This window comes from Ochotona princeps, chromosome 3 (genome assembly GCF_030435755.1).
Source record: "Ochotona princeps isolate mOchPri1 chromosome 3, mOchPri1.hap1, whole genome shotgun sequence".
Classification (NCBI taxonomy): domain Eukaryota; kingdom Metazoa; phylum Chordata; class Mammalia; order Lagomorpha; family Ochotonidae; genus Ochotona; species Ochotona princeps.
Window position 1 is genome coordinate 62793505 of NC_080834.1, and position 27127 is coordinate 62820631.

The window sequence follows — 27127 nt, forward strand, 5'->3', positions numbered from 1 at the left end:
AAGTCTTGGGACCCGTCTGGCTCCTGGCTTCAGATCAGCTTAGTTCTTGTCATTGTGCCCATTTGGGGAGTGAACCAAAGAATGTGAAATCTTTCTCTCTGTATCTCCTTCTTTCTGTAAATCTGCATTTCCAATAATAAATAAATCTTTTTAAAATATTATGTGGGACCTTTCAGAGATGATTATTAACAGAGATTGAAGGTGAGTGTATCTAACTGCTAAGAAAGAAGAGTCATAATAATAACAAAAATTTTATTGCAGTAATCATGCTGACTAAATGTCCAGAGCAACCACAATATGACAATTCTAGCAAAAAGCTGTTGGAAGACTGATTAAAACAGCTTCCTTCAAGGTATTCTAACTAGAAAAAAATGATAATAATAATAATACTAGTACACACAGGTGGCATTGTGAAACAAACTCCGGTATTGCCAAAAAAATTAATAAGTGTTCCTAAGACTTGCTTCCTTATTTTAGAAAGAACCTAAATTATGAATGAGTCTGGACACCAAATTTCATGCACATGGTATTCAAACAGAGGATGTTAAGGGGCTGGAATTGGGGCTCATGAAGTTAGACAAATGCAGATGATGAAAGCATCTTATATGAGTTGCTCCGCCTTTGGTCCAGCTTCCCTGGGAAAGCAGCAGCAGATGTTCCAATCACTAAAGCCCCTGAAAGCATATGTGAAGCCAGTTGGAGTTCCAGGCTTCTGGCTTCAGCTTGGCCCAAATCGTGCCATTGCAACCATTTGCAGAATGAACCAGCATATGGAAGATCTTTCTCTCTCCCCCACATTCTCTCTCACACACACTCCTTTTTTTAATTCTTTTATTCTGATATTCTTTACATAGTTGTTTAGGGCACAAAGGGTCTAGGGCTACAGGAAATTGGGTAAGACCATTGTTTCCACATTAATATTATTCTTTCTTTCTGTATCTGGGGTCAGGGGAGAGATAAAGGGAAAAGCCCCACCCAACCTCCCATCCATCTCAGGCCCCCGATGTGGGGCATGCTCCAAGGGTCCTGTTCATGCAGTTTTGATAGTTCATCAGTTCTGAATTGCTGCCAATCTCGCTGTTCCAAGCATGATGAAATCTGTTCAGAATCCACTGGCTGACATAGTATCTTCATGGTTGGGGTTCTAAGATCAGGTGTTCAGTTGGAGTGATCCCCAAAGAAGCTTTGTCTAAGGTGATCCCAGACCTAATTCTCATGTGTGAATACCGGTGCAGGGTTCAACACAGTCTGTCACCCCAATCAGCTTAGGCATGCGCTGGTGGTTGGATTTGCTGGGTCATTTCTGTTTTCAGACCTGTCTTCTACATGAACCAATGGGTGTTGCAGTGAAGCCTGATTCTATTCAGCACACACTTGGCCCTCTCGCAAACCTGTGGAAGTTGCAGCCTAGTCGGGGAAACTCCTTATTACCCACACCAGGCCTCCCACTACCCTAGTTCCTGTGCTTGCCAGTATGTACAGCAGACCTCACACACTCTTTTTAAAAAAAGTGTAAATTGTATCGACAGCATTTCAGATCTATCCAAACCACTTGTCAGAACCCTCAGAACATGCATTACATTGGGACCCTGGGTTGATATTTTGTGACAGTTACCCATTCATTGGCACCTTTATCGCTCCACTCCACCAAGAGACAAGAAATAGAAAATTTGGAAACAATGAGTTCACCCACTTTTCCCTAACCCTCTATCCTTCGCATCCTGATCAACCATGTAATCATCATTAAAACTAAGAATAAAAACAAAAGAAAATGAGCCAACAGATAGAACATCTGCTTTCAAATAAAATATGAAAAAGTAAAACATAAAGACTTATATAAACTCAAAAGGTGTAAATCTCAAAAAGAAAATAAATGGAGGATATGAATTATGAAGTGGATTTCAAAAAAAAAGAAATTACATTTAAAATCAAAGTTGCAGAGGCGCATTACTTGTGGAACAAAAAAAAAACTATCAAATCCATGATGTGACCATATGTATATCATAGGAAAACATTTCTATTTCCTCTAAAGGATAAAACTCACTTTGAATAAATGTTGCTTTTTCTCATCTAAAATGTTTATGAGTGAAAAACTGAGTGATTATTGGCATAACTTTGAACACTGTCAAACAGTATTGCAAATCACAGCAAGCTAAGCTGGAGTGTGCAAAAGCAGAGCAGTTACTTCTGTAAAATTCAACTTTTGTATTGAGCTTGGTAGATTTTAAAAAACTGTTAAATCATTCTGATTTAGCATTATAATTACTAATGAGATAATAACTACATTAATCCATTTATTTATTAGCATAATCACATACATTATTTTATCCTAGATGGGGGGAAGAATAGCTAGTTCAAGGTTTGATTATCATTTTCTAACTTTTTGGTCTACATCAGTCCTTTATCTTATTTTGTTTGAAGTTTATTGTTCTCTGTTATATGAAAATAATAATACTTATATCCTGGAGATATTGTGAAAATTTGCTCAAGGGCGGGGAATAAAAAGAAAATTTGCTCAAGTATAAAGGCTATGACTTGGAACAAAATATAATTTGTTCTTATACAGACTGGGCATAGCTTCCATGTGAATGCCTGAAAACACATAAAACATCTGGTGGCTTGTCAAAGATGCCGTAGATTGAAGGGCTAAACATGATGGCTGTTTTCAGGTCTACTATCCTATGATTTTTCACTCTTTTGTATAGCTTCAAAATTATCGTATTGTCAGATAAGAGACTAAATTAAATCTATAGATACCTTTCTGCTTACATTTAACCTACCCAACATCACTTAGATACTCAAGTGCATAAATTGTAACAAGTTATTTTTTTAAGTTTATGAATGTTATTTGTTTAAAAAGCAGATGGAGGTAGAAGGGAATCTCATCCACTTGTCCCGCTACTTAAATTCCCACAACATCCCCACAACAGCCATGACTAGGCCAGATCAAATTCAAGAGCCAGAAACTCTATCCTGTTCTCCCACCTGGGCGAAAGGGACCCAAGTACTTATGCCATCATCGGCTGCCCCTCACGTGTACTCTCCAGGAGCTGGATTGTATGTAAGATATAACATCACTCTGATTGGCATACAGATATTCAAAACACTGTATTACAAGGCCCTTCCTCAAGCCTTCTTCAATCATGTATATGGTTGCATTGTTGTATATTCCTATTAGATTAAACATGAGACATGAGACACCTTATCAATGCTAAGTGACAATATTTTCCATTAAATAAGCAATCAAAAAATATTAAAGAAAACCTGATTCAATCTAAAATTCAAGACACAAAAGTGTTTTTTGGATCATACTTTAATTCTGAGTTGAATGGTTGTATTCTCAGGTGTGCTTGATATATTGGAAAGAAAGTTTGATAAGCAATAGGGTATCAGAAAAATCGCAAAGGCATTTGTGTTCACCAAAATTCTGTTTCCTAGAATATATGAGAGAGATTTACTTTTTCTGTGATCTCATCTTTGTATTGTAAATTCTATGCATTGTTGTATCTATTGTTTCTCATTCCTTTTCTCCTCCATTTTGAGAGAAGGAGTGGTAAACGGAGGCTAAGGATAAACTGAAAGAATTAGAGAAAAATAACGCCAACGTTTTATAAGATAACTACATGTAGTTGTTTCTGTATCCCAAAGGAAACAGTTTTACTACAAAGGCTTTTTATCACATTAAATGCTCTAATGCCAGTAGCATGTTCACTGCCTTTTCAAAGTCGAATCCAGCCTTTGAGATGCTGTATCTGGAAGTGTTGGTCAGGTTGGTTCCTGACTATCAATAGGCAGTACTAGAGGCAGACTGGGTAACTGGACAAGGGAAAAGATTCATTACCCTATGTCAGTAGCCTCAACAAAACCCTATTTTCCCACCAATAACCCTTTAGTGAGCACAGTGAATTCCAATGCGTAGTTTTTATAATATTCTCACACTTGCTTTTAAATAATTTGCTCAAATAACATTTTTATTTCCTTAACTCAATATCTTAGTTATTATGATAAATAATACCAACAGATTATTCACTTGTCTGCCACCTTCCATCTTGAACTTTGTTGGAAATCGCTGAACCAATAATACTTTTTCTCAACTTTCCTTCTTCGGTGGAAAAAATTGGAATGAGTAATCAAATAATTAAGTAAAATTTGTCTCAACACTACAAGTCATGACAACATGACTTTGCTTCCAATTTTGTTTCAATGTGTTCACATAAAATATTATGGGATGAGGTATTTAATTCAAACTTGCAATTTAAAGAAGCCAATTCCCTTGAGATCTTTTGTGGGATTAGATTTTTTTTCATTCTCCTTCACAGATGCAGCATAAAATATACCAGAAACCCAAATCACTGAACCTCTCACATCTGTTTTTCCTACTTTAAACATCAAAGTCTCAAACTTATTCTTCTCCTGTTTTTCTGCTCCTTGTGTTATGCTGTGGAGAGTCCTGTAAAAGTGTCATTGACTAGGATTGGTTAAATGAATAATAATTATTTTAATTTTATCATTCTATGAATTAATGTTTTAATTTTTCAAACAACTAGTGAAACCAAATATTTTCAGCTTCTATTGTTTAATAAGAGAGGAATCTCCCCTCCCCACAAAGTAAAACTTAAATATTTAGACGAGTTTTATTTAGAACATTTTTAGTCTTCCAGAAAAGTAGGAAAACTACTATAGTAAATTCTAGTAAATCCATTATGATATTTGAAGGGTCATTTGGCTGGTCTACAGTGCCCGGAAGTATGGCCAAACATTATTCTGGAATTTCCTCTGAGGGTGTTTTTGGATGATATCAACATATAAATCCATGGACTCTGAAGGATACGATCCATCATAATGTGGTTGCAGCTCAAACAATTAATTGCAGGACTAAATAAAGCAATAGATTATAAATTCCTGGAACAATCAGACATTCTGCCAACAGATGGCCTTAAACCTGTAATGCTGAACTTTCCTTGACCCATTCCGAATATTTCACATTTGCCATTCTCCTTTATTGTGTTAGCACATTTTTGAAAATTCTCTGTCTCTTATCCCTATCTCTCTCTCTCTCTTCCTCCACCCTGATCTCTCTTCTTTTTTAAACTTATTCTACCAATTTTATTTCTCTGTAAAACCCATTATCCCAATTAAGATCTGACAATTGTTATGCTATTTAATCCAGTTTTGAGTGTAATAATTTTGAGCAAAATAGTTCTTAATAAATAAAGCACTATCCATAATCTCTAAAAACAGTTTTCCTACAAAACAAAACATACCTGTTGCAGTTAGAAAGTTCAATAATTCTTTATATCACTAAAATACAAATGTCAATCTTGAAATTGTCTGATAGTTAGTAATACAGGAAGCCAATGAAGAATCATGTGCTGTGTTAGGGTATAGTAAAATATCATGATTTATAAATGATGTTGTGTATCTCATCCCAAAAAATAAGAAGCACTTTTTATCTGATTGCTGTACTGTTAGTGATGCTAACATTTTACTTTCTGTAATGGAATAGCAGCCAGATTCCTTTTTTGTAAAGTTACATCTGTCTCCCTCTGCAACTACCAAGTAATCATTGTGATGGTATTTTAGCATCTTGAAGCAATCTTTCATGTAATTATTTTTATCATCCATTAAAGATTATAGCCATGATTGTGTATTTCATGGAGAGTTGCAAGAAATGTTAGCAGAATATCCAATAATAATTTATTGTAGGATTATAATAAAGTCAGTTTTATTCCTCACGTTATCCTAATTTGTTCAATGTGGAACATGGCAGCATAGAATTTGGGGCAGTCGTGGCTAGACAATTAAGGCCTATATAAATGACATTTAGAGTACACAACTAGCTAACATTACATTGTTTTTACCGTTGCCTTTCCCTTCAGTACGATTTTGTAAGTTTCTATAATATTCTTTTCTTCCAACATTTTTTTCATATTTGCTTAGAATCAGAGGTTTTAAAACAACCAATTTATTTGCTGGCATTAGATTTTCACTTTTCCTATCATTGAATATCTTCTGTGGTTTTAAATTTATTTTTCAACTCTACTGAGTCTGTGAAGAAGGAACACCCACTGAGAAAGAATGAAAAAGATATTAAATTTAAGGGATATAGAGAGTTTAGAAATTTGCATTCTGATAGGAATAGAAGATGCTGAGGCAATACTGGAAAAAAGCCAGATCTCTACATTTTTGGTCTGCCCTAGTAAATTCTGGAGGTTTAACTAAAATCCCAATAGACTTTTGAACTCCAAATACTTATTCAAACTCATTGTGAACCCTTTGAGGTTGGCTCATTGCTAATATTTTTCCATCTCAGGATAAGATTTCCCACTGACACTAACCAACACAACCTCAACGTGGGTAAGTGGAAAAGGAAGTTCAAGATCACTGAACTCTTGTAAAATGACTTATTTATTGTTTTTACTTAATTCCTTAGACATTCTTTGTGGGTTTATTATTATTATTATTAGATTTTTAAGTTCTATTTTCCAGCCAGTGGCCATAATCTTCCTAGAAATATCCTCAACAACAGGGACAGCTGTTAAAAGAATGAGCTCACTAATTAGTTTCATATTGGGAAAATAAATAGTGTAAAAAGCAACTTACCTTACTGTTTATTTCTTAAGGAAGAGTGTGGAAAATGTCCACTCATGACTTAATTGCAATAAAATAAACAGGATTCAAGTTGTGTACTTTGGTTGACAAATTTTTTAAGGGAAGAACTGTTCCAAATTAAAATAAGTACCTGTCTTTGGAAGTTTGGTTGTTATCTACTTATCTACATATTTATTTATATTTTTAGTATGGGAAAAGCTCAATCGTGAACAATCTTTTCTCTCAAATCTAAGTGACATACAACAGCCTGATACGTAAAGAACTCTAGCATTTAGTGTGCATGCCATTCTAAGAAGCATACACCAAAGCTTCTATTGAGTAATAACAGGCATCTGTAGATTCTAAATAAATATCTTATAGTTTTAACATTGCTGTTCTGTTCTGTTTTAATAATGCAGTTTACACATTTTTCAAACATTAGTTGGTTGACTATGTCTTATCTCATGGCAAAAGGAGTTTGACAAAGAAATATTAACCTATGTTGTTTGTTGCATTAGTTTCTGCTTTTTCTTGCTTTTTCTATATGCTGTAATTTTAATTTTTAAAGATTTTTTTTATTTTTTGTTACAAAGTCAGATATACATAGAGGAGGAGAGACAGAGAGCAAGATCTTCCGTCCAATGATTCACAACCCAAGTGAGCCGCAACGGCCAGTACTACGCCAATCTGAAGCCGGGAACCAGGAACCTCTTCCGGGTCTCCCACACGGGTGCAGGGTCCCAAAGCCTTGGGCCGTCCTCGACTGCTTTTCCAGGCCACAGGCAGGGAGCTGGCTGGGAAGTGCAACTGCCGGGATTAGAACCAGCGCCCATATGGGATCCCGGGGCATTCAAGGCGAGGATTTTAGCCTCTAGGCCACGCCGCCAGGCCCTATAATTTTAATTTTAAGCATAGTAACTACAAGTAGTATTTTGTCTTGTTTACTCCTTGTTCTTAGACTTAGGTGGAGGTAAAAAAAAATGGAAGTATATCGGAGACATAATTAAAAGCTTAATTTCAATAGATAGTTGGAGGATCTGACATCTTTTTGGAAAAACCCTTATGCCATAGTCTTTGGAAATATTTAAAAAGCACTGTTCTTGTTTTGTCTGTATTAGAGAAAATGTTATTTGTCATCTCTTACTTTGTTTTTATTGCATTGTGAGGTTTGTTTTAGTTATTTGTGAGAAATAACTTGTTTTTGTTGTTGTTTTTTAAAGTTGTTTACATAGTTGAGAAAGATATATGCAGATAGGGGCCTCTGATTAGGGTGGGGAGAGTCAAGGCATAGAGGAAGGTTCATGGGACAAGTGTTTCTCATTTTTTTTCTTCAGTATCTACAGGGTGAGAGGAAGGAGGGCATCATTCCTTGCTCCCAAACTGGTTCAGTACCTGAGCGTGGGAGACAGTCATTTGATGTCAACTCAGAAACCCCGACAGGGGGAAGAATGTTCCACTGATGTTACTTGAGTAGCTTTGATAATTGTGAGACTATTGGTTTTGTTGCTCCAGGATTGCGAAAATCTTTCCATAGTCTATGGCTAATCATATCCACCTCACTGCATCCACAGACCCAAACACTTGCTTCAAAGCTTGGCCAGAGAGTGATCCACCCTGTTCTGCTTTCCATCATACAACATGGTACTGGACATCCTCTACTGGCCTAAATGAGATGGCTTTTATGTCCCACATGTCTATCTGGGCATGTTGTCATTGCATTGGCATCATCAACTGAGGAAAACCATTCATGATACATGAAAGCTAAAGTCTCGTGATTGTCCCTGTTTGAGCACAGTGTTTGAGCCCAGTAATCTGACTGAGGGAAAATCTAGCCTGGGTTGACCTCAGACTTGACTTTTGTGTGTACCAGTTATTGCAGGGTCCAGTTCAGTTTATTACGTGGATCAGCCTACATAAATACCAGTGAATGCAGTCGCATGGTCAGTTCTGTCAGTTTTTCCCCAGCCTATCTCCCAGGCAAACCCAGAGGTGCTAAGACCTATTCCAACCCAGCCCACCACAAAACCAGCCCTTATGCACACCAGCAAGAACTGTAGCCTAATCAGGGAAACCAGCAAGAACCCTGACCAGGCCTGCCCCCAAGCCCCACTTTTTGCATGCGCCAGAATGTGCTGCAGCTTAACAAAGTCTGTCTCACATCGCACCTGCCCTCTAATGCATACCCATGGGTGCTGCAGCTTAGCTTAGCCCGATCCATCCCCAGACCCAAACCACTCATATGCTGATGGATACTGCAGCCTTGTTCAGTCTAATCCACCCCCAGCCCTAGCTTTTATGCTCAACAGCAGGAATTGTAGCCTAGCAGAAGAATTCCCACAGTCCCTCTCCTAGGCCCACTCCCAGTCCCAAATCTTGTGTTTGCCATGTGGTACTGGAATCCAGCCTGGCTGATCTGCACTTATTCTTGCTCCTGTATGTGTCAATTAATACGGTAGCCTACCCTCACCTGGACCTTTTCCAAACCCAACTCATGTTCAGTCTGATGGGTGTTATAACCCTGCCCAATCTAGCCTGCCCACAGCCCCAGTCCTCGTGCTCATCAGTGGGAGCAGTGTCCTGAGAATTCCCAAGCCAGGGTCTTACATGTGCCAGTGGGTGCTGTGGCCCAATTTGACTTGGCCCACCTAGTCTCAGCATGCACTGGAAGGTGCTACAGGCTGGCTCTGTCCAACTGCCTCCAGTCCCAGATCATGTTGGTGGGTGTGCAGCCCAGCCTAGGTGGCCATCCCCCTGTTCCAGTACTCAAATGAACTGGCAGATGTGGTGGGTCATCTCAGCCTGTCTGTACCCTGTCCTGACTCTCATACTTGCTAGTGGGTGTCTAGCCCTTTCTATCTCCAGACCCAGCCACTTATATGCCAATGGCTGGCCTGGGCTGCCCCCAGCCTGGGTTCTCACACTCACCAGTGAGAGTTTCATCTTACCCTAACAGGGTGTTACCCAAATTCCCCTAGTAGATCAATTCCCAGCTACAACTCTTTATGTACATGGGTAGGTGCCTGGCCTAGCCTGACATGGGCCACCTCCAATCCTGACATTCACCAGTGAGTGTGAGAGCCAGGATGGAATGAAGGCCAGGCTAAGTTGACCCACAGCATGCACCAGTTCACAGGAAAACCAGGACTGTGGGCTAGGATAGGCTGCCGTACCCACCAGCATGAGTTGTGAAAAGGGGCAGGCAGGCAGAGCCAGGCTACAGTACCCACCAGTGAATGTCAAGGTGAGACAGGTCATACCAGACTGAGCCACAATACCCAGTGGAACATACAAAACCAGAGTCTGGGATCAGGCCTGGTAAGGGAAATAATAAAACTCCCCTTCTAGGCTTCTGCTCCCACTGGTGAAAAAAATAACTACTTAACATGCTTTTCTTGAATTCAAATTTTCATGTGAAAAAAAAATAGTTGGTTATAGATGCATGGATTAATTTCTGGAGCCAGCAATCTGTTCCATTGTCAATTCTTCTCCCAGAGGCTACTTTGATTATAACTGCTCTGTAATACATACTGAACTCTAATATTGTGATGCTTCTAGATTCACTTAGAATGTTTAAGACTGCTTTAGTTGTTCTGGCTCTCTTGTGATTCTATAACATTTTTTACAGAGCTGAGAAGAATGTCTTTGGTATTTTCATTGGGATCACCTTGAATCTGCAAAGAGTTTTGGATAGACTATATTTTTGATTATATTAATTTTTTCAATCCATGATAATGCAAGATTTTTATATTTTTATGTCTTCTTCCACTCATTTCCTCAATATTTTAAAATTTTTATTATATAAGTTACTCATATGATTAATTAAATTTATCCTAAGGCATATATTTTTGTAGCTAGTATAAATGGACTGATCTTACAAGTTATTTCTCAGAATCTTTTTCAATTTTTTTCTTCTTCATTATGTGCTTTTTGTCTAAAATAATAATTATATATCATATGAAATGAAGAATATCATGCAAACTTCATCATTGCCTGTAAAGCCATGCTGCATCTAATTGTGTGTGTGTGTGTGTGTGTGTGTGTGTGGTTGTTTTAAGGCCGACTAACAGAGACAGAGAGAGTTGAACAGAAAGAGACAGAGAGACTATCCATCTACAGATTCACTTTCCAAAATGGCTATTAGGATCAGGGCCGAACTATGTTGGAAAGAGTAGCTTAGAACTCCATCTGGATGTCTCGCATTGATGGCAGGAGCCCAGGGACTTGGGCCTCCATCCATTGCTTTTCCAGGCACATTTAGTAGGCAGCTATATGAAAAGCAGAGCAGCTGAAACATGAACCAGCACTCTCACGGGAGATGCCAACACTGCAGGCAGTTGCTTACCTCTACTATGTCACAATACCAGCCCCAGGTTTCTACTTCTTCCTCAAAATATTCAGTAGTCTGTAATTCACAAGTTCATCCCAATTATTACATTACTCAACACACTTTTGCTTCTTATTTTTGCCTGGCACCAAAGTGATGACGACTCCAAAGCCATTTCCTATGAGGACACTTGTGTTTTCCTACACACAGGCTGCCAGCGTCCAACCTGGAAAGTCGCCAAGAACAAGCAGCTATTTACAAGGGGCTCCCTATGCTATGTCACCTCAATCAGAGAAAAGTCAAGAAAGTGAGATTGAGGGAAACCCTAAGAAAACAGAGTGGCTAAAAGCATGGGGAAAAGCTAAAGAAGATTTAACAATGAGTTTTTTATTTTCTTTGTAAAGCTCCCCATGAAGTACTAGAATAAAGGACCGTTGTAATGTGATGTGTAACTATGAAAGAATGGAGAGTTTGACAGAGACTATTAATTAAAATAATGAGTGCTCAAAACCAAATGACAATAAAGCACTATTTTTACTAAATTTATTAATGTATTTGACTTATTAATTATCTGTGATATTAATTTCAAACACTGACATAAGAAAATAAGTCACATATTTACATCAACATGTAATGTTAGCTAAAGAATAATTCAGGGATTATAGCTTGCTTTCAAATAGTTTCCAAAGCAGAGTTTACAGTACTTACCTATTTCCTTTTATTTTATTATATACAGACATATTTCAGATTTAAAATTACTCTAATTTTCATGTGTTAAGATTAAAAATTACTCTAACTTTCGCATGCACTTTTTTTCCCTTTCTTTATAAACAGGTGTATTAAACTAACTGTAAATGGTATCCAGTAAGTCTCAAATTCCTGAGCCATGTATATATTTCTGTTACCTTCTGTTTTTAAGATTTATTTATTTTTATTTTTAGAGGAAATTTAAAGAGAAGGAGAGATATATAGGTCTTCCATCTGCTGGTTCACACCCCGTATGGGCTCAACGACAATAGCCAACCTGAGTTGCATCAGATCTACGTGCGTGTAGGAGCCCAAGGATTTGAGAACCCCTCTGCTGCTTTCCCAGCCCATTAGTAAGGAGCTGGATTGGAAGTAGCACAATAAGGACCCAAACCGGCACCCAGAGAGGATTCTGAAATCACGGGCAGAGGATTACTCTGCATCTTGTGGGTCCCTTTGTTGGTTTCCATCATTGTAATTTTGGTGATTCTGAATTAAATGGAAAATAATTATGATTGATTACTTGCTCTGAAAGAAAACTGCAAGTCAAGATGTGATTAGTGGTAAATCAAAAAAGATACCAATTTATAATCTTCAAGACTCTTTAACTATGTATAATGTGGCTCACTGAATTTTCAACTAGCCACAACAATCATTCTCATTACACTGCAGTATTTTCAGATCTTTGCTGTTATCTCGAGAGAGAGAGAATATTTGCCTGGCAGCTAAGATTTCAGGTTAAGAGACTTGTGTCCTATGATGGTGTGCCTGGATTTTCATCCTGAATTTGGTTACTGACTGCAGCTTCCTCCTAGGTTACAGCAAATGATGGCTCACATAGGTATACACATGTCACCTGTGTGAAAGATCTCGGCTTAGTCCCCAGGTTCCTTCTTCAGCCTGTCCCAGGCATGGCCATTGCAGCCATTTGGAAATGAACGTATGCATGGGACTCTCTCTCTCAACATGAACATTTTGTAACCTATCCAAAATGCAAAAGTTAGAAAGTATGCTCTGAATATCACTCCAACAAGGGATAACTCTTGGATTTATTCAGCAATCTAGGTTGAAGGCAGGGATAAAGATGGGATTATATGAGAATAAACACTGCCAGTTATAACTAAATGGGAAAGAGGAAGTAGAATGGAATAAAGAAAGGCTGTTGGAATGGTGGGAGCAAATATACTTTATCGTTAAGGGAAAAGCAAAACAGAAGACTGCAGACAGCCGGGCTGCCAAGGAGACTTCGTCCTGGGTTTAAGAGGATGGACCAAAATGCATGCTGAACTCCCCAGGGGAAGTCATCCTGTAGCACCGAAAGGTCTTCAGAGTACAATTGCTACCCAGTGGGTCCAGGTGGTAGAATGTTGAGCCAAAGATTGTTTTGTTGTTTTCTTTTGTTTTATCTGTTTTGATACTTGTTCTGTTAGTTTTGGCTACTTGGAACCAATGATCTTTGTTCTTTTTCACTTTTTCTTTTTGGGATGGAAATGTCCATCCTCTGAGTGTCCCCTCAGTGTATATGTGAAAGTGGCTGCCTTTGTTCTCTTTGCTTTCCCAGGTTCTCAACTGGAGAGAAATGTTGCCTCTCAGATCTGTGAACTTACACTTTGATTTCAAAGTCCAGAGAAACTGGAGAGTTGGGTGTAAGTCCCATAATTTGATGATTGAATAACTGGCAGCTTCATGCCTAGCAGCAAAAGAGGGCGGAGCCGTGTAAAGGAGGGAGAGAATCTGCCCTTCTTTTGTCTTTTTTCTTCTCTTTGGGCCCTCATAGGAGTGAATGAAACCTTTACAAGTTGATAAGGGTAGATATTCTTTACTCCGTCTGCTGTTCAAAAGCTAATGTATTCCTATTGGTTACTCAAAACCATGTCAATTCCATGATATTGCAAATTGCTGTTGATGTTATATTGGGACTCTTAATTGACTGTGATGATATTCTACCGGCTCTAACTTCGGACCAGAAATGGTCTCCCCAAGAAACTGTTCAACCCATCTGGACAATAAGTAGCTGGACTCCATGCTTGGTATATGTTTGCAAGGAAAGAATCTTGATTGAATTTGAACTGTAATACTGCATCAAGGTGGAGGAATCCACCAGGGGGGAGGGGAGGGGAGGGGTGGGGGGATTCCCAGAGCCTATGAAACTGTCACATAATGCAAAATAATTAATAAAAATATATCTATAAAAAAAAGCTAATGTATACCAAAACATCTTCCTAAATATCCCTACAAACACTTTATGCTTGCAAACTAATGTAGTAGCCCAGTCAGCTTGGCAGCTCCTTTATAATTATATAACATCCTTCTGTATTCCTGGTAATATTCTCTTTTTGCTGGAGTCTATTTTCCTTGTATATACTTCCTTGTATGTAATGTTTTTCCATGCTGTAACTTTTAACATCTCTATATCCTTATATTCACAGTGAGTTTCTTGTATACAATACATGGATGGTTTGTATTTTTCCACTCAGATGAGCTCTGCCTTCAATTATTTTGAAATTTATGTGGATTTGGTGTTTTTGATGTTAGCTGTTCAATAAGCAAATGAAACACATGAATTTAATTACGAAGAACACAAATAAAACCTCACTTCATTCTATATTTTGGAGAGCTGAGTAAAAATTTTTGAGGGCAAAAAGGATTCTGCTACAAAAATTATTTTCAAATTGCACATTACCTTGATTTAATTTCTTAGCAACACTTACATAAAGAATTAATTTGGATTGATGCATACCAAGATGTTTTCACGTATGCCCAAACAATTTCTTTTTATATTTGCAGATGTGGATTCCTGATACTTCCTCTAACTCAATCACTACACTTTGTGAAGGGTGATTTCAGAATGCTGTAGCAACTTGATCATGATAATGCACTGTTGAAAATTTCCATTTAACTCAACAAAGAGACATTGCCTCATGAGTTTCATCCCTCCACAATTTTTCACTGACTTCGCCAATTTATCTGTGAAAATCTCCACGCCACTATCTAGAACACAAAATAAAAGCCTTTGCCAAAAAGGTTTGGAAAGTACAGTCACCAAGATAGACATGGTTTTACTTAATTAATTTTTTACCTGAATATAAATCTATTTTTAACTTACCTCCTTTTGCTATAAAGTACATCAAGTTTTATTGTAAATAAAAACTTGGTAGTTTCAACTTAGAAAAAGCAGAGTGCTAATGTTTTACAGAGAATAGCCCAACTCCCAGCAAAGGAAGGAATCTAGGAATAGGTTGCTACAATTATGAAAGCATGTAAGAGTACATATTAAAGACAACTTAAGAAAAGCAACTTACCATACATGTCTGAAAGGTGCTAGGTAGAAAGTGATACAAGTGGGAAAAGACCACACTTTTTAAGTTTGTTTGTTCATTGATTGATTGATTGATTCGAAAGGCAGAGAGATAAAGAGGTAAATCTTACATATGCTCGTTTATTTCACAGCTGCCCACAATGGCCAGATTGAAGCCAGGAACCAGGACCTCTATTAAGCACTCCCAGACAGGTGATAGGAACACAACTACCAGTGCTGCCTAGTGCCTACTGCCTCCCAGGATACATATTAATGGGAAACTGAATGGGAAATGATGGCGGAACTTGACCCCAGGCAATCCAATATGGATTGTAAGGGCCTCAAATGGTGGTTTAACTCTTGGAACCCAATGCTGGCTCAAAAAAAAAAAAAAAAAAACTCTCATTCTCTTAATTTAAGAGATTTGACTAAGTGTTTTGAGCTACTATATTTTCCCCAGGAAAATTCACTTAATTAGTAATTTGTTTACAAAATGGAAAATTTTAATGGAGAAATTCAGTATGACAAATCATGAAGTGACTCCATAAGAAAGCAGCAGCTATATTCTCTAAATACATATATACAATACTGTTATATTTTTCAGAGATTTCCTTGTGACAGTTACGAGTGTAGGAAAATCATACCCAGTTTATGCGATATAGCAATGTTCATTAAATGACTTGGTATTTACATTGAACTATGTTCTGCTGCATAATGATGAAGAAGGAATAATAGAAAATGCAACTGAAAAGTTAAACTTAATCACTTTAGACAACTAATCTCACTTGATACAATTGGATCATTTTTTAAATTGTATATTTATTCATTTATTTATTATTGAAAAGTCAGATCTACAGAGAGGAGAGACAGAGAGAAATATCTTCCATCCATTGCTTTACTCCCTAAGTGGTCCCAAAGGCCAGAGCTGATCCGAAGCCAGGAGCCAGGAGCTTTCTCTGAGTCTCCCACACAGCTGCAGGGTCCCAAGGCTTTGGGCCATCCTCTACTGCTTTCCCAGGCCAGAAGCAGCAAGCTGGATGGGAAGTGGGGCATCTGGGAAATGAACTGGCGTCCATATGGGATCCCAGCACCTGCAAGGCAAGGGTTTTAGCCACTAGGTTACTGCACCAAGCCCAGAATCTATTTTTTGGAATATAGATAGAGGTAGCCAACATGGCGAGTTGGCATGCCACCCCTCACCTCCAGCGCCTCTGTCATCCAGGGGCCTGTTTGTGTCTGGCTCCTCCACATCGCTCCAGCTCCCTGTTTATGGCCTTGAAACACAGCAGCTTGGCCCAAGTCCTTGGGCCCCTGAATCTATGTAGGAGACCTAGAAGAAACTCCTGGTTCCTGATTTTGGATCCACTTAGCTCCAGCCATTGTCGCCATGTAGGGAATGAATGAATGGAAGCTCTTTCTCACTTGTTCTCTGTTTCTGCTTCCTCGCTTTAATTTGCCTCTCAGCAGCCAGTATTCAATCAAGGAACATTAAAATACTTGCCTAAGATATTGCTATCAAATTGTCTTCTGATTTGGAATTAAAACCAACAATTAAGGGCTTCCAATAACAATAATAACAATAAATTACGATGGTAGATCGCACTACAGTGACATATATATACTTTAATATATTTATATGATATTATATCATGCAATATATTTATATATAAATATTATATATTACACATAATTATTATATATTACATAATATATATATAAATATATTTTATATATATATAAATTCCAAGGACTAGCATTGTGGTATAGTGGGTAAACCGATTACTGGTTCCTATCAAGGCTGTTCCACTTCAAATCTAGCTACTTGCTAATGGTCTTGGAAAAAAACAAAGAAAAGACAGCCCACGTAACTTGGCCCCTATCAATGACATGGGAGACCTAGATTGAAGCTCCTGGCTCTTCTTCATTCTGGTCCAGTTCTGACTGCAGTAGGCATCTAAGTGAATCAGCAGATGGAAGATCTATCTCACTCGCTCCCTCTCTCTCTGTTACTCTGACTTTCAAAGAAAGAAATAAAACTTTTTAAAAATACAGATTTTCTTTTTTCTTTTTTATTGTTTCCTTAATATATCTGATGTAAAAGGAGATTTTTTTAAAGATTTATTTATTTTTATTACAAAGTCAGATATACAGAGAGGAGCAGAGACAGAGAGGAAGATCTTCCGTCCAATGATTCACTCCCCAAGTGAGCCGCAACAGCCAGTGCTGTGCCGCCGATCTGATGCCGGGAACCAGGATCCTCTTCCGGGTCTCCCACATGGGTTCAGGGTCCCAAACCTTTGGGCCGTACTCAACTGCTTTCCCAGGCCACAAGCAGGGAGCTGGATGGGAAGCGGAGCTGCCAGGATTAGAACCGGTGCCAATATGGGATCCCGGGGCGTTCAAGGTGAGGACTTTAGCCGCTAGGCCACGCCGTCAAGTCCATGTAAAAGATTTAAGGGAGAAGCCCCACCCAGTCTCCCACCCACCCCAGGTCCCAGATGTGGGGCATGCTCCGAGAGTCTTGCTCAAGTGGTTTTGATAGTTCAACAGTTATGAATTGCTGCCACTCTCACCACTCCAAGCACGAAGCGGTCGTTGGAGATTCCACTGATTGATATAGTCCATCATAGAGTCTCCGTTTGCCCTGTATTTTCATTGCCTGCATATAGCTGAGGTGGTTGATTGACTTGTTCTGTCCTTTGTCATTTGATAGTTAGCGTTCTGAGTCCGAAAGCTCGATTGGGGGGATCCCTTAAGAAACTTTGTCTGAGGTGTTCCCAGACCAGATTCTTATATGCTTTAGCAAACACAGGGCCTGGCACAGTCCATCGTCACGATCAGCTGGTGGTTGCAGTTGCTGGGTTGGTTCTGTTTCCATCCCTGTCTTCCACTGGAAGCAATGGGTGTTGCAGCCCAGCCTGGTTATGCCCAGCACATATACTCGGCCCTCACATAAACCAGTGGGAGCTGCAGCCCAGCCAGGGCGACCCACAATAACCCCCACCAGGGCCTCCTCCTATCCTGGCTTGCCAGTATGTGTGGCAGACTAGTTCAGTCTGTCCCACATCCCCTCTGCTCTCGTACATGTAAGTGGGTATTAAAACCTTGTTCCATCTAACCAGCTCAACTTTCCAGTCTTCACGGATGTTGTTGGGTGTCTCTCAAGCCACCCCAGCCCCTGTCCTAGTTTCCGTGCCCTCCCGTGGGGAGTGGCAACCCAAAAGGGAGGAGCCCACTATTTCCCTCCCAGGCCACTCCCACTCCCAGATTATGCAGATTTTCAATTTACACTACTTTGTCTAATGCACTTTCACTACATCAAATGTGTTTCTCCATTGGGAGAGCTTTATTTTGTTTCATTTTTAAGATTTGATTTTAACTTATTTGAAAGACAAACAGAGATGGAAACACAGAAAAAGATCTTCCAGCATCTGTTTTACTCCCTAAATGGCCACAACAGCCTGGGCTGGGCCAGAACAAAGCTGAGAGCCAGGAACTCCCAGTGGGTACGCAGTCCATCACCTGCTGCTTTTACAGGTGCAGTAACAGGCAGCTCGGTGGGAAGCAGAGCAACCAGAATCTGAACTGATGTGTATGGTATGGGATACCATCATCGAAAAAGACCGTTTAAACTGCTGCACCAAAATGCCCCCCAAGCTCATTTTTTTTCAAAGATGAACACTGTTCTCAATTAAACCATGTACTTCCTTGTGTAACAATCAGTAACATTCAGGTTTAAGAACCTTAGATATACTACGTAAAGGACCTGTTTTTAATTGGTATGCTCTTTTCTGTTTAATTAGTCTAAACTGAAATACACCCCCTTCATTTATAGATTTGTAGTTTTGCACAAGTGTGTTTGAATCTTAAGTGCTTCTCAGAAGGGTAGAAAATGAACTTGAAATGTGTCCTAAGTTTTGATGCTGAGAATATCAAGCTGAGCCACTTTTTTTTTTTCCTATTTGATAGTGAACTTTTCCCTATTTTGCTTTCTTAAGCATCTTCTGGCCTCCACAACATAAAAAGTACTACATGCTAGAACTTTGAGAGGTAAGAGATACTTGTAAATAGAATAGAAATTATAATCAGTGTTGAAATGATAATCACTAAGTGTGAGAGCGTAAGAAAATAAAGGTGACATGCTGCATGAAATTGGATGAGACATAAAATCATCATTTTAATATTTGAGTGGAATTACCAAAGAAAATTATGCTGAAAATAGAAAAATACATCACATTATTCAACAGCACAATGTTAAACTGCTGCATACATTTTCTGTATCTACAAGGAGCACTAAGTTGTATCAAACTGTGTCTCAAAATTAGATCCATCTGAAAATAAATCAAAGCATGTAGGCATGTAATATAAACATGACAAAGGCCCCAATTACCTGATTTATGCTACTTGCCTTATTTACTTTTATCTTCTTCACATTAAAACTGTAATTTTTAAAGTCTCTGTATTTACAGGATAAGCAGGATAATTTTATATCTCAGGTATGATTTATTTTTCTGAACACATTGGGAAAATGAGATTTCTCATGGATGATTGAGCAATATGTATGCTTTATTATCTTAAGTTTATTCAGATATTATTCAATTAGCAACCTGATGGTATCTATACGACCTAAGCTGGCAAGACAGTTTTCATTGTGATACTAAGAAGTCATTAGGATTAACAAGTTATTGTTTATCAAATTACTCTGAACACTCAAGTGTATGGTTCAGGATTGGTGCAAAGGATTATCTAGTAAGTTAAATTAACAGAAGTGAACAGCGTGGTAAAACAAGAATCATCTGCTCTTAGGAATTAAGTAATTATATATAACTAATGGAAAAGAAGAATAATTACTGAATCCATAGTACTTACATAATAATCAGTTAACACTTTAAAATAATTAACTTTCCTAATGACCATTCTCAACAAAATTAATGTAGTTTGCATGGCTAGCTAGTGACAACTAAAGAACCAATAGCTCTTCATTGCAGCACTGCCAGAGGGGTTGAAAAGAATACGGTGAGAGCAAACCTTCATGCTGTTCATTAGTATACTCCTGATGGCTTCTGAAAATTCTCCTCAGGACATTTAGTTTTGTGTGAATTTAAGTAATGAAATATATATATATATATATATATATATGAGTGTATTATAAACAGATATAACATAAATACAGAGATGTTTACTGTTATATTGATATGCAACTCATTTCAGAAGTGATTGTTGAAATATCTCAGTATCTGACATTTTGTTTTTCCTTTTTCTATTTCAGTCGCCAATCTGCACATATGTTTTCCCTCTCCATTTATTTCGGTTTTCTATTCCACATGCTCCCATCACATCATATCTGCCCTCCTCTGGATGTCTTGCTTAAGCTTCCAGCTCACATTTCAACTCATACATAGTCAGAAATCTATCAGTGTCTCCCCGTTATTTACAGGATGGAACCCAAATAACTGAGCATGATACTCAACCTTCAAAATCCAACGCACCATCTCTCTCAAATCTCACTTCAAACTTCTATCTCTGTATTTTAAAACTTATTTAAAAGAATTCAGTGGATACTGTATTTTTCTAAAGTTAATATAATTTCAGGAAGTCAATGATAAGATGATGACTGACTCCGAGTATTCTAAGTTACTAGCTATTAATAATGTCACCCTAACCAGTGCTGAACTTCATAGTTTAAAAGAACTTTTGATAGTAGGGCTTTTTTTGTAAGGCACATAAATGGCTAATTACTATTTAGTATCAGAGTGCTAACAAATCCCTAGGCAAGAAGCAATGAGACAAAGCTCCCTGCTGTGACTCTGGCTATTTCTAAATACTCTACAGTTATTGCCAACTCTTTTTAGGACAGTGACTATGTGCTATGAGAAGTGTTCTTTCTTTTATCCTTAGCTTTTGGATATTTTCTGTGGGATTTTGCAAACACTGTTTCCCTATATACAACCATCGTAACTGCCACATAGAGGTTTTGCAGAGCATTTATTGAAAGTCTCATTGAAAATGGTGTTTTGCTCAACTTTAGGAGACAAAATGATGTACAAGAGAACGATTCAGACGATAGTATTTCTATAATAAGGGCTTTCCTGAAATGGTGAAAAGAGTAAAGACTAGCAATTCATAATGTGTAAATTAGGTTTGGGTGACCAGACTTTTGGATTATTTAGCCCAAATGCCTTACCTTGAGCTCATGCTCAAAAACTCTGACTGGAATAACAGTCAATATTGAAATGAGTGTGACCCAGTAGAAAATAATAAAAACAATATAATTATTAGCTTGTCTGTGAATTAGCTGGTCCATGAATTGTTACAAAAATGCATTTTCTGTATCAATAGCCTTTTCAGTGGAGTTCATGCACACCAGATTGTAAATAAGCTAAGTTATACCAGGATAGAAAACATTAGCATTGCAAATATCTATATTTTTTATATTTAAAAGCGAAAAGGGCTGACTTATTTCCCAGGTGCATCCATTATGTCTTCACAAAAAATTAATGAAAAGAAAGATGGGATGGAAGGAGGGGAATCTGGGAAGCAGAGGGAGGGAGGTATGGTGATCTCAGAACTGTACTTATGAAATGCATAAACTATGTTCTCTTTCTAATAAAAATTTTGAAAACATGGAAAAGAAATAAGTTGCACAAAATTTTTCTGTTCAAATTGGCACTACAGCCCTCACTGGGGTGGTGTATAAGTCAGATGCTCTTATCATATACAGGATGTTCTGAAAAGTGATTAGAAGAAATGGGACCAAGGTGACTTCATTTGCTTTCATCCTAATACAAGTCACAGTCTACATTTGCACAAGAAACTAGGCTTATAGATTACATTGCTCTGTTTTAAAACTAATTTGCAAATCTTGCTGCCCAGTCTCAATAAATTAAACAATTATTCATTAAAGCAATGAATACGTGATTTACAATAGCCTTTCAATTAAGCGAAGAGCCTGATACTGTATCATTAAAAGGAAAAAAAAGTCAGAGCTTATATTATTGTTAATCCTAGTATAAGAACCTCAGTAGTCATGTTGATTATAAATATCAACCAGAGCTACAAAAATTGATGAAAGATCAGTCAGATATGGTGAGAACTAAACAAAAACTTAAAATATCGAGAAAATTTAAAATATGAACACCCATTCCCGAAATAAACAACCCATAAATTTCACTCTAAATGTATAATGTACCTTGAGACATTAATTCATGAAAATGTTTGATACATAAACACACACATATCTACTTACACATATTCAGAGAGAACTAAAAAATTGAATTATTTAATTAATAATATTAAAGAAAACCTTTGGAGACCACTGCCTAAAGCAAGGAACTCATTAGACATTGATTCAGAAAGGGGAAGAAAATAGAGCATCTAAATATTCATCAGCATGCAAATTTATAGTCGTGTTGTCTTTTATGCAACAACAAAAAATATGGATCAATCTTCAAAACACTATGTTTACAGAAAGTTATTAGATGGAAAAATTAAAGGTCCTAGAATTTTATTCATTTGAAGTTCAGGTTGTAATTTATCATGATGAAAATAACAATTAGGTAGGGTTAGGGAATGCTAGAAGGGAACATAAAAGAACTTGCAAGGATAATAAACAATATCTTGTGCCTTATTTTAACAGATGCTCACAGTTATCAAAATCTATTAAATAATACACAGAAAATCTGTACATTTCAATGAGCATAAAATTTGCCTTAAAGATATTAAAAACCAAGTTTGCAAAAATAACATTGAGTCGACCACACTTTCATATGAAATTCCCACCTTCCAACTCTTTCTTTGACTGACATTGTAGTTATCATTCACATCCATCTCTCTTCCTAAACTGTATGCTTACGGAAGGTCAAGACCATGACCACATTTCTGCCTCACCCAGAATCTCAGTGTTGCTGGCTGAAGACAGACAGGTGCTACTGAACAAATGAAAAAGGCACTAAATTTGTGTTTGATAATTGTTTAATAGTTGTTTACCATCCATTTATTTAGTGAGGAGTTCTCTACAATAATTCCACAAGGAAGCTTCTTGTTGCTGTTAAAACAAAAGGAAATGAAATTTTCCAGGTCTTTGAAAGCATCTGGGATTTTACATTAGTAAGTTTTGGATCTCAGTTTGAAATGGATGGGCTTTTTACCATCTGTGGGATCTTAAGAAAATGAGTTCATCTCTCAGGACCCATTTACTCTTCTCTGTGACTGTTGTTAAGACTCAACTCCAAAGGAATTGAGCATTATGATGCAGAGAAAGCACTATCACACAGTGTGATGCATGGCATTAGCTCATGGAAAGTGTTAGTTTCATTCCCATATTCTATGAACATGAATGTATTTTCCCATAGCCATCAAAATAATACAGTCTACTAAGATTTTTTTCAAAATTGAAACGTGTGCAGATGACCAGAGGGGTTCGATGATTAACCTCTTGTTCCTGAATAACTTGGAGTTGCCAAGCTGCTTCTTCCAGTCCTGTTTTTAATTTGGTGTGACTGGGTAAGTGCAAGTGCTAAGCCCCACACGTTAGTGGCTTTTGTGTCAAAAGCCTCTCTTAAACCAGCTAGAAACTTCCTCCAGGAGCATGCCACAATTCCCTCAGGATGTGACAACTGCAGCAGGCAGCTCCATGAGGAATTCAGTTTTATGCGCCTGCTGAAATCCCTGAGGAGCTTCTCCCCTTCCACTTGCTGTTTTACTGCATACATTACCCAAAAATGTAGTGTCAGTTGTTTCCTATTAACTGCCTCATAACATATTACATTAAACAGCAAAAACCTGTGGGAGGGAAGGCAGCAGCTTACATTTGTTCTGTTCCCTATAAATATCTTGTTAAAAAATAAGTGTTTTTATTTACAGTAATAAAACTCAACTCTATATGTAGAAAAAGTTTCTGTGCACCCATGAGCTATCATCCAGACTCCCAACTCCCTGACAAGTCCTGGTTTCTATGAGTCAGGAATTTTGCATCCAAGCCTATAAATTATAAAAATAATTATCTCTGATATTTTAGCTTTAATAAAGTAATACCTACCAGTTTCTTCACATGTTCAATATATACACATTTATCATAAATTCTTTCAGAGAAAAAACTGTGCAGCTGGAAATCTCTTGATAAGAACTTTTTTTTTTTTTTTTTTTTTTTTTTGAGATTCCTTTCCATTTATTAAACCTCTCATAACAAACACGAACAAACAAGTTAGAATAGACAGACAGAGAACAGATGGGAAGGCTTGGAAGCAGACAGGAAGTGGCCAGCCGGGATGCACTTGTGACTCACTGGGTGGGACACAAAGATCAGATACTCCTCTCTGGGGTGTTGAGGCTTTCTCTGCACACCCCTCCCAAAAATATTCACCTGAACTGTTGACATTTGTCCTGTTAAAGTTATAGAGTTGGACTACCCGAAAAACAGCCAGGTTCAGCAAAATCACGCTTCAATGCTATAAAATGCTAAATACTAACATTGAAAAAGACAAGAGACAGCTGAATAGCAATCTATAGCCATTTTAACGTATATAGACCATGGTTGAATGTAAACCAAAGTTGAAATGTCTATGGGGAAGTCACAGGTTGTGGTCGAGAACATGCATTTTCCTAGTAACATATTGGTTAATCAATACCATGTCAATTAATGCCATAATGCTGTAAATGGTTGTAAATATTGGGTTGAGTTTTTTACTTGATTGGGATGATACTCTGCTGGTTCTGCCTTTGGACCAGAAATGGTCTCACCAGGATAAGAACTTTTTTTTAAAGATTTATTTTATTTTTATTACAAAGTCAGATATACTGAGAGGAGGAGAGATAGAGAGGAAGTGGAGCTGCCGGGACTAGAACCAGCGGCCATATGGGATCAAGGTGAGGACCTTAGCCACTAGGCCACACTGCCGAGCCTGATAAGAACATTTTAAATCTTTGTATTTTAACATAGAATTATTTTCCCTGAATCCTTTCATTTACACACTTTGTCAATAATTTAAATAAAATACCTAATTTAATTAAGTTAAATGAGTTAAATAATTAAAATTACGTTAACAGAAAATGCTTATTTTACTAGAAAAGCTTAAGGGAAGCACATGTAGCTTAAGATTATAGCCAAACTCACTGAGCCCTCTTAAGAAAATGGCCAAACCTGGTTCTTTCCTGTGATTGATGCTTCCAAAGGCATAGTGACCAAGAGCAACTCCATCCTGTGGTCACAACTCAGGCCAGCACTTAGCAGTGTACTCACCAAGGACAGAGCTAGATAAAGGAGACAACAGCTATCTTTAAACAGATTTTGCCCAAAATTCTACCCAATGAATCTGTAATATATGAAAAGACATTAAACCAAGCCAATAAAAGTTGTGTTTTTAGAAAGAAAACTATCACAGTGATATGGTGGCTTGGCAGATGAAGACACTACCTGTGATACCAGCATCCCATAGGGACAGTTGTTCTTGGCCTGTTTGCTCCACTTCAGAACAAGCTCCCTACTAATGGCATAGAAAATGCAGCAGAGGATGGCCCAAGATCCTGGGACCTCTCCGTCTACATGAGGGATTCTAATGAGGCTCCATCACAGCCAATTGGGAAGTGAACAAGTAAATGGAAGACTTCTTCCCTTGTGCCTCTCCTTTTGTCTCTAGGACTCTTATTTTTAAATAAATACAATTTCAGTACATGAATGATATGCTTAGCTTTATGTAACTTACACAGAACATAATAGGTCAACATTTTGCAGAGAATCAAGCTGCCGTTTTGCTGGTATACTGTACTAAGTGCAGTTAAAGTCTCAGCTACTCTGCTTCTGATTCAATTTCCTGATAATGTTTCAGGGAAGTCAATAAAAGTTGGCCGAAGTTCTTGGGTTGTTGCCTCCCATATGGGAAGCCAGAATGGAGTTCCTGGCTCCTGGCTTCCGTGTAGCCCAGATCTAGCTGTTGCAGTCATTTGAAGAGTGAATCAGAAAACAAATCTCTTTTCTTTCAAATAAATAAAATAAATGTTTTATAAAATAAAACGTGATAATATGATGGCTTGTCACTGACAGTGTAGATCATATTTCTTACTTATAGATTACCATCATGAATGTGTTAAATAGGAATATAATTTAAAGGAGCAAAAATAATTAACAAAGCAGTTGAATGTGAACAGTACCGTATAATTTGAGAGAAGACTAGTATTGCAACTAAGCCTGCTGACCAATTTATTGTCCTAAACTCCTATTTTCTCAGGCTTGCACAGGTTAAAAAGAAATAGTTTAAAAATAATAAGATCAACATGCACTCCTATGTTCATAGCAGCACAATCAGTAATTGCAAAACCATGGAAGCAACCAAAATGCCCATCAACAGAGGATTGGATAAGAAAGCTATGGTTCATCTACTCCATGGAATACTACTCAGCTATTAAAAAAAACAAAATGCAGTTCTTTGTAGCCAAATGGGCCAAACTGGAAACCATAATGCTAAGGGAAATGAGCCAATCCCAAACGGTTAAATACCACATGTTTGCCTTAATTTAAGATGATATGATGTTATGTATAACATGTTATGTTATGAATGTTATATGTTGTGTATAAACTAAAATTGAAGTGTAGGTGAGGTGGTCACAGAAGGTGGCTGGGAACTCGCATTTACTTTTAACATATTGGTTACTCATTACTATGTCAAAATTAATTCTATAATGATGTAAATTTTTGCTGATGGTATGTTGGAGCTTTTGTTTGACTGGGATGATACTCTGCTGGCTCTGTCTTCATACCAGAGAGGGTATACCTAAGAAGCCGTTGAACTTGACTGGACAATAAGATGCTGGACTCTATGTTTGGTATATGCTTGCAATGGGGAAATCTCAACTGAACTTGAGCTGTGGTTATGCAACAAGGTGGAGGAATCCACCATGGTGGGAGGGTTTGGGGAGGGGTGGGGAGAACCCAAGTACCTATGTAATTGTGTCACATAATACAATGTAATTAATGAAGTAAAAATAATAAATAATAAAAAAAATAATAAGATGTATGTGAAAACTCTAAGCTCAGACCACAGAACACAAACCAGCTGAATCATCATTGTGGTTCCGGTGATAAAAGCAGGTGGCAGAAATAAGAAAAACGCAAATGTTACCAAGACAATAACAAGGAAAAACACCAAATTGCAACCAAATTTAAGTAACTTCTT

General features: G+C 37.7%; 1 long non-coding RNA gene across 1 annotated transcript; it reads right to left on the reverse strand.

Moving 5' to 3' along the window:
- Positions 1 to 570: 570 nt before the first annotated feature.
- LOC131479817 (uncharacterized) lies at positions 571 to 6850 on the reverse strand. The gene is made up of 3 exons (XR_009245111.1): positions 6604 to 6850; positions 4381 to 4468; positions 571 to 674 (listed from the first exon to the last, which is right to left on the reverse strand). It is a non-coding gene; the product is annotated as an uncharacterized LOC131479817 (long non-coding RNA).
- Positions 6851 to 27127: the final 20277 nt, after the last annotated feature.